This window comes from Cydia pomonella, chromosome 5, assembly GCF_033807575.1.
Source record: "Cydia pomonella isolate Wapato2018A chromosome 5, ilCydPomo1, whole genome shotgun sequence".
Classification (NCBI taxonomy): Eukaryota; Metazoa; Arthropoda; class Insecta; order Lepidoptera; family Tortricidae; genus Cydia; species Cydia pomonella.
The window spans coordinates 12,392,446-12,408,588 of record NC_084707.1 but is presented as its reverse complement, the minus strand read 5'-3'; the positions used below and the strand labels follow the sequence as shown (position 1 = coordinate 12,408,588).

The 16,143-nt window shown below is 37.0% G+C and overlaps 1 long non-coding RNA gene across 2 annotated transcripts in view; it reads right to left on the bottom strand.

Moving 5' to 3' along the window:
* Positions 1 to 8,601: 8,601 nt before the first annotated feature.
* The window catches only part of LOC133517730 (uncharacterized), a 63,040-nt gene continuing 55,498 nt past the window's right edge, over positions 8,602 to 16,143 (bottom strand). Inside the window, exons 2-3 of one of the 2 annotated variants that reach the window (XR_009799403.1) lie at positions 15,855 to 16,052; positions 8,602 to 8,922 (exon numbers count right to left, since the gene is read on the bottom strand). This is a non-coding gene — a long non-coding RNA (uncharacterized LOC133517730). The remainder of the gene's footprint in view (positions 8,923 to 15,854; positions 16,053 to 16,143) is intronic. The other variant, XR_009799404.1, reaches the window with a different exon arrangement.

Sequence of the window (16,143 nt, the reverse complement as noted above, 5' to 3'; positions counted from 1 at the left end):
TAGCTTGATACTGTCGAAATAGTCCCACTGGACTGAAGCCATAGTTTTAAAAGAATGCATTAATGAATTTAATGTACGTTTCACCATTAATAAAGATTAGTAACGTACCTATTGAAGATTATGTCATTAGCTCATAAAGGTCCGTAATTAAGGTATCTTAAGAAAATGAGATAAGAAAAGTTAAAAAAAGTTGAATCGTAAATCATCAGAAGGATGACTTGTGAAAGCCTGAAGTCAAAACTAACATCACATATATGAAACATGACTGACCACTAAAAGGCTTGTACGATAACGCCCATTAGGGCCTAAAACAGTTCCAATAAATTTCCGTATTACAGACTTGGTGTTTGTGTAGCAAGGCTGAGGAATTCATCGCATTTAACGCCCGGCCATGGGCCATTAACAATAAATCCTCTTGTTTGCCACTCCTCCCCTCGCTCCTCCTCCGACTGACGTTAATCAGCTTGCTCTTAGATCTAGTCTAGATTATATAACTCTAGCTAGATAAAATACGTTTCCCCTTTCGTTTTACTCAGTCGAGGTCAGTGCAATTGCAGTTTGTACGTTAATTTATTAGATTGAGTGCGCAGTTGATTCGGTAATCCGTCTTTTAGTAGCCGTAGAACAAGAACTTTAACTTTGAATTAAGTATCATACATGCTAAGACTTTTAGTTTAGTTTCCGAGATTTTTAAACAGCAACATTGCTGTAAAGATTGGAAATATAAAGAGCATCTGTGTCGGAATACGCACATACCCGTACCGTATTATATTATGTATTTTATTTTATTCGGGATGCTTACTGCCTAAAATACATCGTTTAATAGATTATCTACTAAATGCAAATTACAAGCTTCTACATATATAATGCTAAATAAAATAAAAAAACACTAATATGAAGGTAGACACCAAACGACACTAAAGTTAGAAGTATAACACCATAGGGAGAATATTCGCGGTACTTAAATCCATTTACTTAGAGAATAGTTTGTTTTTCGAATAGTTACGCGGGAATTGCTGTTTATATTAAAAATACTTTATAGTTTTTGGTAAGTTGCACTTTAAGTTTTCATGGTTTTTCATATTTGGACCCATGGATATGATAAGAAAGGGGCTAAAAGCATCTACAAAACCGCGACCACATCGAGTTTGGGCATTAGGAAGGTTTCAAGGATAATGTCATAAACATAAATGTGTCATGACAGGAAAAAACGTGTACAAAGAAAATAATTTTCGACAGCGACTTGTTTAGATGGTGCTAATTTGATCAAGGCTATACGAGTACATCGATGTGGTCTGTACTTAAAAATAATAATAATATAAAACTTTAAGCATACCAACAAATATTTCTTTTAAACCGTAAGTTAATCTATACGTCTAAGTCGTTTTAACTTCTATGTTAAGAATATAAAAAAAAAATCTAAACATGCGACCAGATTATTTTTAACATTTATATTTCTCACGTTTTAGCAGCTACAGTAAACATACAGCAAATGAGCAAAACCTTTCTGATAAAGCGCAAATACCAATTTAAAACTTGATACTACACTAAAATTTCCTTCTAAAAGGTCATGGGAACATTTCATGTATAGATTTTTAGACCTCTTTTTCCGTACAAGTAAAATTAAGTATATTTGCTGCTGACTGATCCTTTTCTGAAAAGGCAAAGCTTTAAAGTAATAAACGTTAATGCGCCAAGCGCTTTACGCGACTTAACCTCCACAAAAGTAACAAACCTCTCCTATTTTACTTGCATAAACCCCCGACCCCGAAATACACAGACGGCCACAGGCTAAATTCGAGTTGTTTCACGAAAAAACCAGCTGAACTACGAAAGCAAAACGTAAACTAAGTTTCGTAACCGGGAATCTCCGGGGAGTCCTGTTTTTAAGCTGCACAATACATAAATTTTACTGCTCGTTAAAGTTTAGCTCATTATTTCATTATCTCTCACTGAAACAGAGTTCCTTGTGATTGCTTGAATAAAAACATCTTTACTTTTTTTTTAATTACAAATTTAACACCAATGGAAATTGATTTTTATCTTACCCCCTGAAATAATACAAGAACAGTTTGTTTAAAAATAATTACGATGTAAATGAGACTTAAATAATAAATTGAATTATTTAAACAAGCCTCTTACAACACCTACACTTTTTGATTATTTTCTCTGTTTTCCAAAGGTCGTGTGGAAGAGATGGGTCTTTAGCGATAAGACCGTCTGTTGTTTACCTTTATCTTTAATCAATAATAAGTCGAGATGAGATTTATATAAACCCTGATTTGGAGGCAAAAGCGACTCGACTTGGGTGTTAAGGGCTCTGTAATTTAGACACTATTTTTCTAAAAGTAAATTGTATGCAGTCATAAAATTAGCCCATGCAATCAATTCAGCTAAATAGAAATATAGGCAGCGACATCTATGGTGCTGGCTGCTCTACGAATCAAACCGGAACAGCCTGTTTTCGAGCTAAGTATTTTATTTCGGGCTTTAACATTTTTCAGAGCAGTGGCTTCAAAGCCTCTGTTACTTTAACGTCACGTCTTTTATTAGCCGACGAGCAGTATGTGTTACGAATTGGAGTTTTTGCTCTTTCTCTCTTTAGCTCGGTTTAACAGATAATCTGTCACGTGAATATTTGAGAATGGTGAAAAAAGCTTTTGATAAAATACAACACCAAGGGGCCGAAATATAGCTGCTAGTGAGTAGGTAAGTAATAAATGATTAAAATCTTAAACTCCACGATTATTTTAAACAACATATTATATATCTTTTCAATGACACAACTAAATAGTATGACCTACATATTGACCTCTCAGGTTAGCTAGATAAAGAGAATAACAAAGTAATCCTGTACAATTATGGTTAGAACTTTATCTCATTACTTTTTGAGTATTTCCGAGAATCGTTGCACAACAAGAATTAGAAAAGAAATTACGCGACACGACAAAGGCACGCTCGACCAAGAAATCTCCGGGGTAACGACGTCGTCTCGTTACATGGTTATAATAACGCGTATTTCCATAAAAGCACAACGGTTTACATATACACATTGCGCGATGGCACAAACCCGTATCATTGTATGGAGCCTCTTGACATTCCGGTCACGTTTAATATTTCTTATTTCCTTTGTCTCATTTCTTCTCAAGCCAGGATGACATCAAGCCTGCCATCATTGTGTTTTTTTGCTTCAATTCCGCGACTCAGGGATTTTTGTACTTACGTTATAAGTTCGCCGGATTTCTTTGATCTTGTATAAAAGGGAGTAGTGTTCATTTATCATATTTGGCTCGGACGAGGCTTATATGGATATTTTTGTCGTGTTTCTGTAAACGGTTTATGCTCTTTTAAAAGCATTCGTAATATAATTGGGTTTGAAATCCAAGCGATGATTCACAAGAGATTACTCATATGCATACACCGGGGTTTTCGGTGTAGAAATATTTTAAACTAGCCAAATAATATGTAAAAACTGTAAAAACAGATATCATTTCAACATTTCTTAGCACATTTGGAGCTTTCTTCATAGCTTTTGATTCATAGTTTGGTAATTATTTTCCGATAAACGATGTTATATATATATATATATATATATATATACACTAAATCATTCCCGCACCCAAAACCCCGGGTTACGTTCATAAGACGTTTTTATTTATTTATTATTCGCACATGTAAGGTCTATAGAAAACGGATCTACCTAATACTCTAACCTATAGAGATAGGTAATTAGAAAGTAAGATAGGTAAGGATCTCTAACTTATCCTTTATGGTCACTTTGAGCTACTGTGTGTAGCAGTAAAGTTCTATAGGTAAGTTTTTTATATATACAGAGGCATTTAAATCATCTGACCTGGGGGCCTAGCTAAGATGTCCATCGTTTGCGTCACGACAACGAAACGCTTTTTGTCTCTCTATAACTGTTACATGTTAGTGCGATAGAAAGACAGATATCGTTGTAGAAGCGCAAACGATTGGCATTTTGACTAGGCACCCAGGACTACATGGCATCTTAGATAAATTACTGATGTAGCTGTTGCGAGCTAGGTTTTCACTCTCTAGCTTCGGCTGGACCTGGCTCGCGGCCCATAGTTCGGAGCCCCTGGACTAGAGGGTCGTGAGTGAGTTTAGATCCCACACTTACTATACCACACACTCATGGTCTGAGACAAGATGCGACCTTAAGATTGACAACAAGTTCATGTATGAACCTACCTACACATAAAAAATAAATGTAAATAGGTCGGTCGACGATACCTTGGATTTGAATTGCCGTTTTACTAAAAAAGGAATAAGATTCCAAGTCACAAAATTTTAGTAAGATTATATTTACTTATTCAAGATTAGATTTTTTGGTGCCTGAGGTCATTTATTATTTATTTATATTATATGCGGACAAACTTTAGAATAACAACAAATTTTGTAAAATATGCCGACTAAATTAAGAGTATAGGTTTGTAGCTGAAAAATTGCATACCCACTTTATGAATGAATTATGTCCATAAAGTGGGTATGCTCTTTTGCAGCTCACTGTGCCGTCTATAAAGTGTCAGATTGACCTAGCCCTAGCGATAGGCACACACGGAGGCAATACTAGTAAACGTTTTGTACATTTCGCCGGTATAGCTTCCATTTGATATTGGATAGCAATTTATTTATCATACATATTGCGGATACGAACGAGTACCGACCCGCTGCAAAAGATTCTTCCTTACCAAAGAAAATCAAGAATACGTGCGGTGAATACCTGGCTCACCTGTCCGCGTCTGCCTCGTCGCTTAAAATGTTTAAAAGTTACTTTAAAAGTCACATTAGACGCGGGTCCACGGAGTTTTGTACTACTTGATTATGCTTTATTATTTTTTAGAAATATCAGTCGGTTTGTAAACTGGCGTTTAGATCAATTCATAATTGCATATGCCTCGTGGTACTCGTAATCACAGTACACGCACCGCGATATTGCACCAACTTTTCGTCGAGCATCTCTCCCCTTCAGCGGAGGCAGCATAGTTCCATTTTAATCACCTATCACTATACCCGTCACTTTCGCGCTTAACTTGACAAGCGTTTCGTGGCAAACGATAAAGAGCCGACCATCTTAGCCCTACAGAACCCGATCTCTCTAGACAAAAACAGCTTCAGTTGTCATCGTTCTTCTGACAATTTATTTAAATTCACAATTTTTTTTTATTTCTGCTGCCCAAAGTTTGTTGACAATTCAAGAAATCGATAGTTGCTGTCAACATAAAACTTCGAAGCAATATAGGTGAGGAAAAGCGTCGAACGTAATAATTTAAAGAGTTTCAGTCGGGTGTGTCGGTAAAAGTTGGTAAAAAGCGTTCCCAGAGAACTCCGCACATATCTAGACGGGAGTTTGTGGGTTTAAGTTGAAATTTATGCTGTGTGAGTATTCAGTGTGTTAAGCAAGAAGGAGAACACATGAGTTAGCGCCGCATACATCACGCAGGACGTGGCATATCGCTGCGACACTGCATATGCAAGCCGCAGCCGTGCCGCGCCACGCCCGCTCGCACCTCCTCACAAACACCCTGTACATATTATAATAACTTACGACATGGCAAATAGATGACTTAAGACTGCATGGTAAAAAGAACAACACTTTGTAAAATTTTTACAGTAATTTAAAAGAACAGCTTTAGTGCAAAATGCGCTTTTTAGATTAAGGGGGATCCGTTTTTAGGCATTTATAGGCATTTATTTAACTGGAAATACTTATTCGTTGCAAAACATTGATATTTATTACGAGCTTAATTCAACATACATATTTGCATACCTATATTGAATTAAGCTAATATGCATACTTAAGTAAAACCAGTGACAATGCTAATGAATAATTATAATGTCACCATGCTGGTCTGTTTAAAATCACCTCGATGAGAACTATGAGTAGACATCTGTTTAAAGAAAAATACAGTCGGCGGGAAAAGCTTGTCTCGAAAAACAAAATTTTGACAACACTCGCGCCACATGTTTGGGAGAGCCTGGCGGCTGTAACACGGTCGTTTTTTTTATCACCTGTCACCATGCCTGTCACATTCTAACAAGTATGTAAGTGTGAAAGTGACAGGCATAGTGACAAGCGATAAAAATGCAACCATGCTGCCACCGCAGGTCTCCCTGTCATCCGTCTTGTCTTGTGTATCTGTGTCATGTGTCCTTAACATATGGCGCGAGTGACTGAAAACACGCGAATTAAGCCGTAAAATTAGTTTAATGGTAGTATGTCTCATGACAGTTTGATTTCGAAAAACGTATTATTAATTTTTTGGCATTACAAAAATAACGTTTTTCTACTCGTCGGCTGTAATGGTTTAATTACGTGCCGCCGCGCTCCCATAGAAAAGACTAAACGGGCGCGGGGCGGGACTAAATAGTCGCGCGTTTATGTCTTTTGTACTACATTTTTGTCTACTGAGATACTTACCATTTTTTATTAATTAATTAGGTTTAATAGTAAAAAAAAGTATTATTTTAGATGACACGTAGAAAAAGTATTGTATACAATAGTGATACATTCAAGCTTTTCAATCTCGTACCTCACTTAGGCAACTTTGCAAGCTTCGTTGCTTAAACACGTTACTCGACTGAAAAGTACACTCTACGACGATTGTATAAAATACTATTACTTTATTTTATTATATGATGCTAAAGAAAATAGGAAGCACGTTGTCCGATTTTGTAATCGTTTAGACTATACTATAAATATTAAAATCTGACCAAGTGCATGTCGGGTCACGTACGCATCATGTAGGGTTCCGTACCTTCCCGGCACTTACGTCGTTTTAATAAGATCATTTTTTATTTTAATTGAATTTTAATAAAATCACTTTTATTTTAATTTAATTGTTTGAAAAGTTAGAAGGGGCCAAACACACAATATAATTGAATTTCGGAACGACTATTTCTAAAAGTATTTACTGATCACAAAAGTTTTAGCAAGTTCAATGTTATTTTTGAAGACCTATAAATCAGTGTGCCACATGTTGATTTTTGATTTTACTTGAATTTTCTATTTTTGCTTTTAGTTACATGTATTCATACATTGGATGATGTATCCATCCATACATGTTATTAAAAATGTTAACTTCTAAACTAAGTAGCGGCTCACAAAACACACCTACGTTCCAAATTTCGTTAAAATATATCTTATAGTAAAATGGCTGTGACATACAGTGACGAACATGACGAAACTATAAGGGTTCTAGGGCCCTACCGCGAAAACCGAAATTCGCAAATTTCGGGGTTCTTTCTCCTTTACTAAGACGTAATTAGAGTGACAGAGAAAAATACCCGCAATTGACGAACTTCGATTTTCGCGGTTAGCTTTGTTGTTGCCATTTTGGCTGCGGAACCCTAAAAACGGAGTATAATGCAAGAATAACGAAGTACTTGTTTTGTATACGCACATAATATCAAGGTTGGACTGGATGAGGGATGATGGAAAGTCTATCAATCAAATACTCTATATGAAATACGGTAGTACTACTGAAAGTTATGATAAATACGACATTCCTATAGCCTAGTGTGAGACATTTGATTATATATACGAATCATTTACCAAATTATTGTTCATATGGTGTGTGGTATCATTTCGTTTTCCGCGGTGTAAAATGACTCGCTAATAAAGTAACAAATATATAGGTATAGACGGGACGGCGACATCGCCTAAATAGACGGAATACGATCGTAGAAGGCGGTTTTGGCGCGCACTTTGTAATAAAAACTTTTGTAATTACACTCATTTGGGGCAAGGACCACGGCGTTAACGCGATGTCGTGCCAAAAACGGCTATTATTTTTATAACAGCAGCTCGCTAACTTCTTTGAACTCAGCGCACTGTCGCCAGCGCTACATACATTTTGTACTCGTACAACGAAACAGCTGCCTTTAATTCGTAAAACATGATTTTGCAGTAATAATATGCCTTACTGTAACTTACTGTACTTTAAGGTTTTAACATCGTATAGTTATGTTTATTACATAGACTTCGAGCCAGGAACAGATTTCCATTACTCGTTTAGTGGTTAACGGCTATGTATGTTGAACCCTGGTGGACGTCAGCTGCCGCTCTGCTAGTGGGTTGAGAAATGGCAGCCACCGAAACACGTAAAAGTAATTAATAAATTTAGTCATCGCCTCCAGTTTCGTACTTTGTGAAATGATAGTTTTGATGATATTGTGAATTAAAAACAAATCATCAGCCAGTTGTATCGCGGTGGAAAGAACGTGCATGTAAATGTAAAAAATAAACGCTTTTTATGAGAGTGATAACAAAATCATGAAATTTTACATGTAGCATTCCATCAGGTGTTTATATAAATGTATTACGCATTACGCATACTTTGCGGACATAAGTGGTAAAGGCGCGTATTTTTTAAACGTTGTTGGCTGGTTAAAGGCTGGCTATTTTTTATATTCATGATAGCATCTAAACTATCATCTGATAAAGTGTCAGCCGGGAGGCGATGACTGACCATATATGCTCCGGGCCCGCGGTCTAGTACGTTTACTAGAATGGCACTACGACAATATTGCTTCAATCTCTTGTTTGCCACCGTCGCAAAAGGAAGATCCACGCCCTGTGCTCCCATTTATAATTTAATCTGCGTCAAATAATAATTAACAGTAAAATCATAAAGATGTCAGAGATAACATCAAGGAAGTTCGGTACAATTTGTGAATAATTCGTTGAGCAAAATTATAAATCCGCGCCCGGACACAGGGAGCCGTGTCAGCCCGTCACAGCGAGGACTTGCGGCCCGCTTGTAAAAACTTTTCTAATTATGTACATTTTGTAGCGAAGACGCGGCGGCGCGGGCGCTACTTCACCCGCATTATATTTTCTAGTTAATTTCGTGGATCCGATGTCAACACAACGGGTGACTGCTTGGAACTTGTTCACTGGAACAAAATAACAAATTTGACTCTTGTCTTATTGTATGAGGATAAAATGTAGAAGCGCAAAGCTTTTCAATAATTTAGAATCATTATCAACAGAAGACGTATTGTGGCATTGGAAACTTCCGGTATCCGATACAGTTGCAAAAGTCAATCCCCTCGACCCCCAATTTTGAATGGTCGAATTGCCACGCAGTGAATAGTCTTGAGTGCCAGTGTTAGCCGAACGTTAATTATAATTGGCTATTAATCATTACAAATTGAACCGAAAACCGTAACGGATGGTTACAGTTTACGGCTCAATTTGTAATGGTTAAAGTCAATTCTAATTAACGTTCGGCCAACACTGCCGAGTGCCTAGCGCCAGTATGCCACTAATAATCCTTTTACACTACATTGACAGTCGGTGGCGACTTAAGACCTAAAGTAAACACGCCCTGCTACACTAATCCTGACATTGATTTGATGTCAATTTCATCTCATTTTGACTTTATTTACCCTGCATCTTGTTTGTTTTGATTGAAACAAGTAATATACGCTAGCGCACCGAGGTATAAGTAATATATCAATAATATTTTTTTCAAAGTTCGAATGCCGCTCCCACAAACTTTAATGGAAAGCGAGTTGCCTCATAGCGTGCGTAAACTAGAGCTTTAATCACATGTATACTTGCCTGCTTCGAAGTTTCAAACTTTTACCCGGTTTCTTTCAGCGGGTCGACATCTAATAAATTAGTAGAATACCAGGGAAACGAGTGCGCATTCGTAAGTAAACATGATTGATTTATTTATTTTGAGAAAACAGTTGATATTACGTACTATGTAGCATACATTCTAGCATTTTTTTATCTAACTACGGAAAGGGGTTATAATCTTAGCACTCTGTGTTTTATATATTTATCACATGTATTGTGAATTTAAACTACTGAACCGATCTTGATGAATGTTGTATCAATCAGTTACTTTTGACAGTTTGGCTATAGGTATTTTAAGCTGATTTTCAAAAGGTTGTAGTTCAGTTTCAGTTTTTTAAGTTCTTATTTGTTAAGAAAACATTTCCATAAAGACTTTTTTATGATATAGGATGCAAATGAGCAGACGGATCACCTAATGGTAAGCGATTACCACCGCCCATGGACACCCGTAACATCAGAGGGGTTTTAAGTGCGTTGCCGGCATTTAAAATGGGAGTACGCTCTTTTCTTGAAAGTTTGAAGGTCACTTTCATACCTGGTTTAAGTGTGAAAATCGATGGTGTGGTTACGGCTATGCATAACAATTTACAGCTTATATGCACTAATAAAGTAACGATTATCACACGGAAAAGAAGCGATCAATAGAAAACATATGCATTTATGCGAATAAGGATTCAGTCCAGAATATTTACAGACAGGGACCTTATATAACCGCTTCTCGATAAATAAAAATATGGAATGAGACATGGTTTATGTGCTTAAAACGTATATCAGTATATCATTATTTTACACTACTTACCCTTGTACAGGCACTTCACTTCAATTTACGAATTAAGGGTATATTTTCCCCAATTACTATATAAAACAATTTTATGGAGCATATACGTCCAGTATGTTTCCCCGGAACCTCTAGAGGTCCCGTAACACCGTCCGCCGTAAACAAGAGAGTGGTCTGTTACTTTTTACGCGGCACTTGTTTCCTTCTCCTCGCCATTCTTGAGAATATTTTCTGGGGCAGTCTAAATCGTAAGAGGGAGCGACGCTAGCAGAGCGTTTAGCGAATACTATAATGATGAGTCCCGAATGGTGAAAAATATGCAGTGGACCTCGGGGTCCAGGGATTAAGTTCAATAAAGGGAAGAAAATTTAATATTGTTAAAAACTAGTACTTAAAAGAACCTACATTTGAATAAGCTACGTCAATGCTATTGGTATAAGCTAAACCTGCTTAAACCCCTAGAACAAAGTTTTGTAAAAAGTACTGTATTACGGAGCAAAAGCGTCTGTAGGTAATCAAGTCCTTCAAGCCTTTTGGGTTTTGTAGCTGTAAGAAATTTTTCTCACGACCAGGTAATTCAATAAAGTGAATACGCCTAGAGTGAGTCTGCAACAATTTGATAGCACACGCGGTGTAAGTGCTATTATAAAAGTCATAATTAACTCTATCGTAAGGTTCATGATTTATGGCGTTTTTAATTTGAATTACTGCTCAAATTAGCAAATTTTCAGCTTTTCGGATATTCTTAAATGTGACTGAGTTTTAGTGTTCCCGCTTGAACTCAAAACTTGAGTCGTTGGCCGTGCGAATACTTTACAGCGGCCGAACGAGACGACCCATCTAGTCCAACGACGCTGCGTCTGCATGATACAGCTCCACGTGTCTCGAGGATTATGAAACTCTCGTAAACTTAGACTAGGACTTTGTACAAATATCTACGGGGTTTGGTGAGCACGTACATACCTAAGTAGAGAGGAAAAAAATGTATTCTATTCATATGCTTAGTTTGGGATGTAAGTAAATAAATATGTTATCTATCTCATTTTCTATTGTGTATTATTTTATTACAGTTGTATATGACACTTTGTAGCGCTTGTTACAAAAATACGCTTTTACAGTTTACAGACGACGACCAGTTTGGCCTAGTGGGTAGTGACCCTGCCTACGAAGTCGATGGTCCCAGGTTCAAATCCTGGTAAGGGCATTTATTCATGTGATGAGCATGGATATTTGTTCCTGAGTCATGGGTGTTTTCTATGTATTTAAGTATTTATAAATATTTATATATTATATATATCGTTGTCTAAGTACCCTCAACACAAGCCTTATTGAGCTTACTGTGGGACTTAGTCAATTTGTGTAATAATGTCCTATAATATTTATTTTAATATTTATTTTATTTTTTTATTTTACAGTTAACTGAAATAGATCCGAAGATAGCCTTTTTCGTGCCTTTAAATTATTTTTCTATTTCGTATATTTAAAAAAGAATATTTATCCAAGATAGCTACGCCTTAATTCCATTACAATTTCATAGCAGCATAAGATGCGCTCAAGAAACTAAGCGACGGGCGCGGATAAATCTCGGCTTAAACAATTCATTCATGGCTCCTGAAAAATGGAACACCATTAAAACTTGTTTATGCGCTTTGCATAAATACAAATGAATGGCACAGCATCCCAGTTAAGACCGTAGTCGGAAACTTTTGTAATTATTGTTATTACGACTCGACCGAGCATCTACTCTCGACACAATGTCATATTTTCTACTTAATCGCACAGAGTTTGCAAACATTATCTATTTATAGGCAACTTTTGTACTACGCTCGACATAAATTATTCGAATTAAGTTGCGTCGTTAAACGTAATTAACGAGCTAACAGCGTACATCAGTTAGCGTCGGTAATTTAATCTGCACATTTTAAAACTCGTCCATAAATGTGCACTCAATGTATTAAATTCTGACAATGAGTCACGACCGTCCCGCGCAAACAGTAGAGGAGAGTACTTATTGTAAAAAAGCGACATTTAAATCTCCCCCTGTAATATGAGTAACAGCTTATTTGGGTATAAATCGTGGGCGCGCGCTCGTTCGTCAAACGACTCAATGAGCGAGGCAATCGGTTAGAGTGTGCTCCGCTCTTAACAGGCCCGTAACCGTGTTTACAGGCCCCGCTCAGCCGAAGATTGCCGTCATTATACATCCCTTTCAATCACTAAACGATCATTTAGCTAATTCTATTACTAACTAAAATATTATTACTAATTGGGTTCAATCACCTTAAAGAGTACCTATGATAAACTACTACTTGCTATATATATATATATACAAATATTACTGAAATACATCTGTAAACTACTTATTATTATTTTTTTTCTTTACAAGTATTTTGAGTTGAAAACAAAAAGTTTTTTTAAAACATCTTGTATAATACTCATACTAATATTCTTTATTTGAGACCAGGTCCATAATTATACAATATTAATTACTTATATTATAATGTAAGTGGGACTGGGCAGGACATGTACGACGTAAACTAGTCACGGAGTGGGTGCCACAAAACGCTGGCATGGTCGGCCTAAGAGGAGATGGCGGGACGACCTGGACGCAGCAACTGCACGGATGATGCAGTTCATCGGGAAGATTGGAAGTTTAGGGGGAAGGCCTTTGCCCAGCAGTGGGACACTTTATAGGGTTGTTAAAAAAACGATAATGTACAATATTTGTTTATTCATATAGACTCTCATTTTAGCGTTTAACTCAGTTCGGTCAACATGGTTATAGGTACTGTTTTAGATCGTGGTCTAAATAGTTCATCTTTATTTCTACTTGATATAGATATACCTAAAATATAAATATTATATTATATAGGTAGTGCTTAATGGAAATATTTACTTCGATGTTAGCCGGCGGTGGTGAAGCTACAGTATAACGTACTTAGTTGATAGATTATACTCAGTACTTAGTACTTACGTAGTATAGGTATAGTATAGTGTACGCTACAACAACGAATTTGTGAATAGAGGCGCGACACCGTTGTCAAATTAATACTTTGTTTCACCTGACGTCGACACAGGCATTCCTGTGTGTACGCTGGTAATTATTCACCTAGCTAACAAATAGATTAGTCCCATCCACAGCCGCTGAGATATTTTGTTTCACAGATTGATCCTATGCAATCACTCAATTCGACTGATATCATGGTAGCACTTAATTGTAGCACTGAAAACATAATATTGCCTAGTTAGTTCAGTTGAATTTTTGAAGTCTGATCTAGACGGCTTAGTTTTCAGAGAAGACTTGGAAGGTGAGATGGCATAAACAAGTGTTTACGCCTAATATTAGATTTCAGAGGCTGGGAAGTCTGGCATGTCTTTAGGGTGGCACGGGAGAAAAATAACAATATTTATTTCTCGATTTTGAAAGAAACCTGAGTAACTTTGGTACCTATAAACATTTAGTACTATCCCCTTTTACAAATTGATCTGCGTTGCACTGTAAAACTGTGAAATCGCCTTTTCATACAAACGTAGTCCTCATTTTCCTGTCTAGATACTCACATTATTGAATATATTGTGACACAATTTGTTGTATATCAACCACAGCTATGCCCTTGTCCTTACGTTCGATTTTGTTTGTATTTTAGATTATAATAAGAGTTAGAAATTTTAAAATTTGTATGAAACCTATTTTTTGTACCTAATTATTACAATAATCAATTAATCTAAAAAGTGAAACGTAGTGAGCTATGCCTCTGGTTAATATACATCAAATTATGAAAAACTATTTTCCAACATGTCAATATCCAGAGAGGGAAATGGGAACTACTTTTGTATGGAGAAGCGGCCGTTCCCTTTCCTCTTAAGAGAAGAGTTTAAATTTCAAAAAGCTGATAAAAGCTAAAACATCATCTAAATAATGAGTAATTTCAACCTCAAGCCTCAACCCTTTAGTTGAAAAGTGCCCGCTCCCACCGCGAAGGGGTTCAAGCGCCTTTCAGTGGATTTTTCCACAATTTCAACGAGTTTTCCACAATCCACTAATTAATCACTGCGATGATTAATCAGGGCCGCGGGCGCATTTAAAGCCGACTAATGATCCGTTTGACGGTCCCGTAGTGTACATAAGAACAGCAAGTTTGTTCATCAAAACTGTGTTAAAACAAAAACAAAGCTTTAATGCAAGTGCATTGCTGTGGAAGTTAGAAAAGACACTACTTCATGTTGGCATTCGATGGTATGAATAGCCTACTATTCCATACTTTCTACCTATTTATATGGAGTTTTGTTGAAATGTGTTCCCCCAGAATCAACGTGTTTTCTATAATCTACAAAATAATCACTGACGAGTCTAAAGAACCTAAAGCAGACGAAAGGAAAGTAATTATCCGTCTGGCTACATGTTAAAAAGAGTAATCTTGAGGAATTTTGCCTACGGCTGTTTAGTTCCTTTGCCAAAATGATTCTTGGTTATCGCATTAGTACATTACGATACAAGTGCGAAAAATAGGAAATTCGAAACGAGTGGCGATAAATTAAAACACGACCGAAGGGAGTGTTTTAAATATACACGAGTTGCGAATTACCTATTCGCACATGTATCGTACAACGTTTTACAGTACATATGGCCCTTTAAATGTTCGACACAGTAACGTAATATGCTAATTTTCGCACTAGTGCTATAAAGCAGCACCATATGTACTGTAAATTCATTATACAGTTTCAGCAATCCACATCATCGGGTTTAATAACGTTAAATGAGTATAAACTTGTGTGCAAATAATTTTCATCAGCTTTTGCATTTATATTTATTCCATAAAGCCATTCATGATAGTCTCAAATAAGCTCGGTGTGCTCAACAGATTTCACACCGGCCCACCGCCTATTGCTTTATAAGGCGCAGGTGCGCCCACACATGGAATACTGTTCTCATCTATGGGCAGGGGCACCCCGGTATGAGGTTCTCTTTCTGGACCGCATCCAAGGAAGAGCGACTCGAATTGTCGACTACCAGCGTATTTCGGATAGGCTTGACTCCTTGGCGCTGCGTAAAGATGTGGCCTCGCTCCTCATTTTCTATCGCATGTATAACGGGAAGTGCTGCGGGGAATTATTCAGATTAATCCCTGCCGCTTCTTTTCGGCATAGCCCTACGCGACAAAATTTCCATCCTCACCACTTAGATGGTTGACAGTCCTCATCTGTGCGTTTTCTCCAAAAACTTCCTGTCTCGCACAGCTAAACTGTGGTATAACCTGTGGCCTGCGGCATTTCCGGACCGATAGAACCTTCAAACCTTCAAAAAAAGAGCCTTATCTTAAAGGCCGGCAACGCACTTTAAACACCTCTGGTGTTGCGGGTGTCCATGGGCGGCGGTAATCGCTTACCATTAGGCGATCCGTCTGCTCCTAAATAATAAAAAAATCATGATTTCGGATTTGCTTATAACATATTATTATTTACCTGTACTTTTGTATTTACTGAATTCGGATGCAGCGGTGGTATTTCTTTCTAGCATGTAGCGAGGACGGGGTCATGCAGTAGTTACCATTCGTAATTTACGATGTCAATGAAGGTTTAGTAGCGGTGTTAATCGATGCACGTCGTTTTGTTCATAAATCGTCAGCGGATTTTACATTCATCCAACTAAAATGTAAATTGCTGAAGCAGTAAATTGTTTAGCTCAGGCTTGCGAGTTTCGCTTTAAAATGTAAACTATATGAATGCTATTAATTTTGCTTGCACCGATAAA